This window comes from Camelus ferus, chromosome 10, assembly GCF_009834535.1.
Source record: "Camelus ferus isolate YT-003-E chromosome 10, BCGSAC_Cfer_1.0, whole genome shotgun sequence".
In the NCBI taxonomy this organism is placed as follows: Eukaryota; Metazoa; Chordata; class Mammalia; order Artiodactyla; family Camelidae; genus Camelus; species Camelus ferus.
Genome location: NC_045705.1, coordinates 17,188,451 through 17,190,583, shown reverse-complemented (window position 1 = coordinate 17,190,583; position 2,133 = coordinate 17,188,451). Strand labels below are relative to the sequence as shown.

Below are 2,133 nucleotides of genomic sequence, written 5' to 3'. Positions count from 1 at the left end.
AACTCTACGTTTACAAATCTGTTAACTGAGATGAAATGAACCAGCTCTTTGAAAGACATATTCTACCAAAACTCAAACAAGAAATAGACATTATGAATAGGCTTATATCCATTAAATAAATTCAATAAATGATTAATTACCTTCCAAAACAGAATGCACCAGCCCCAGATGGGTTCACTGGTAAATTTTACCTTTTCAGGAAGAGATTTTACCAATACTCTAACAATCTCTTTCAGAAGACAAAAATTAGAAAGAATATTTCCTAACACTTTCTATCAGGCCATTATTATCCTAATACCAAAACCAGACAAAGATATTAAAAGAAAAGAAAACTACAGGCGAAATTATTATCGACTTCTTATAAGTAACATGAAAAATGATACCAGAAAGAAAATCGGATTGTAGGAAGAAATGAAGAGAACAGGAGATTACAAACAAGTGGGTAAATACGGAAGATGAAGTTTTTGCTCATGTAATTTCTTTAAAAGGTGACTGATTTTTTAAAGTTAAAACAGTAATACTGATAATATAGGCTTTATAAAAGATGGAGAAGCAAAAGAATGGCAGCAGAAATGAACGGTGGTGGGTAAATAGGAGTATACTGTTTTAGGCAGGAAGTGTTCAGTACGGAGTAGTAAGTGTACAGTGTCTTGCATAAAGTAAGATGTGTGAAGTGGTAAATAATATTGACTCTTACCGCCTTTGATAAATTAAGAATGCACATTTTGAGCGCTAGAGCAAATACTAAAAGGAGGGAAAGGTAAGAAGCAAACAGAGAAAGTAAAATGGAAGCCAAAAAAATCCTGATTAGGCGGCGGCTGGCGCGGGGCTGTTGCTCAGCAGGCCTGGCCTGGCTTTGGGTCCCAGGCCAGGGACTCTGCGCCTGCGCCCACCTGGCCGCTGCCAGCTCTCCCCGTGCAGCCGAGGCCGCGATCCCGGCCCCAGCGCACCGCCTGGGTGTCTGGGCCATCCATGGGCTGCAGCGAGGGCCGCGATGACAGATTATGGCAAGCAGCAGTGCAACGAACGCGAGGCTCAGGAGTCCATCTACCCTGACTCCTTCACAGTATTATCAGAAAATGCACCCAGCTTTACCATTACTGTGACATCTGAGGCTGGAGAAAATGATGAAACTGTCCAGGCTACCCTCAAGTTTACACACAGTAAAAAATACCCGGATGAGCCCCCCTCCCCCCCTTTACAAAATAGTCTCCCAGTTAAACCTAGAAGATACTGATGTCTCAGACATTTTGAAATTATTAGCATTATAGGCAGAAGAAAATCTTGGTATGGTGATGATCTTTACTTTAGTGACAGCTGTGCAAGAAAAATTAACTGAAATACTGGATCAAACAAAACCTAGAAGGGAAGAAACAAAAAGAAAAAGAAGCAGAAGAAGCCAAAAAGCAATTATTTCATGGCACTCCAGTTCCAATTGAGAATTTCTTAAATTGGAAGACAAAGTTTGATGCAGAACTCTTGGAAATTAAAAAGAAATGAATGAAAGAATAAGAACAAGCAGGAAAAAATAAATTTAAGTGAGAGACAGCTATTTGAAACAGATCATAATCTCAACACATCTAATACCTAGTTCTTGAAAGATGCTGGAAACAATGTGGAGGTAGGTAAGTCTTTGTTCCAGGAGATAGATGACTTGGATCTGGAGGATGATGAGGATGATCCAGACTACAATCCTGCCGACCCCAAGAGCAACCTGACTGACTAATGGACTGTCCCTGTCTGCGTAGAGGATTGACTGCCACAGCACCCGTGGCTATGCTGAGGGTGTTGATTTTCCTTTCTTTTTTCTAAGAAGAAATAATTTTCAGAAGAATATTCTTCTGATAGCTTTCATCATTGAACTTAATAAACTGATCTTAAAATTAAAAAAAAATACTGATTAAGCTAGAAGAAGTCAAGAAAGTGGAAACAAAGGAAAACAAATCAGAAGGAACAAATGAAAAACAAATACCAATGTGGCAGGCTCAAACTCGGCCACAATGATAATTATATTAAATGTAAATAGACCAAAAACTAATTAAAATGAAGAAAATGTCATACTAGATACAATAGCAAGACTGAACTATATGCTTTCTATGAGATACGTAATTGGATACAGACATAAATATATAG

General features: G+C 38.6%; 1 pseudogene; it reads left to right on the top strand.

The window, feature by feature from the left end:
- The first annotated feature begins 584 nt into the window (after window positions 1–584).
- Window positions 585–1,870, top strand: LOC102510991 (annotated as a pseudogene).
- Window positions 1,871–2,133: the final 263 nt, after the last annotated feature.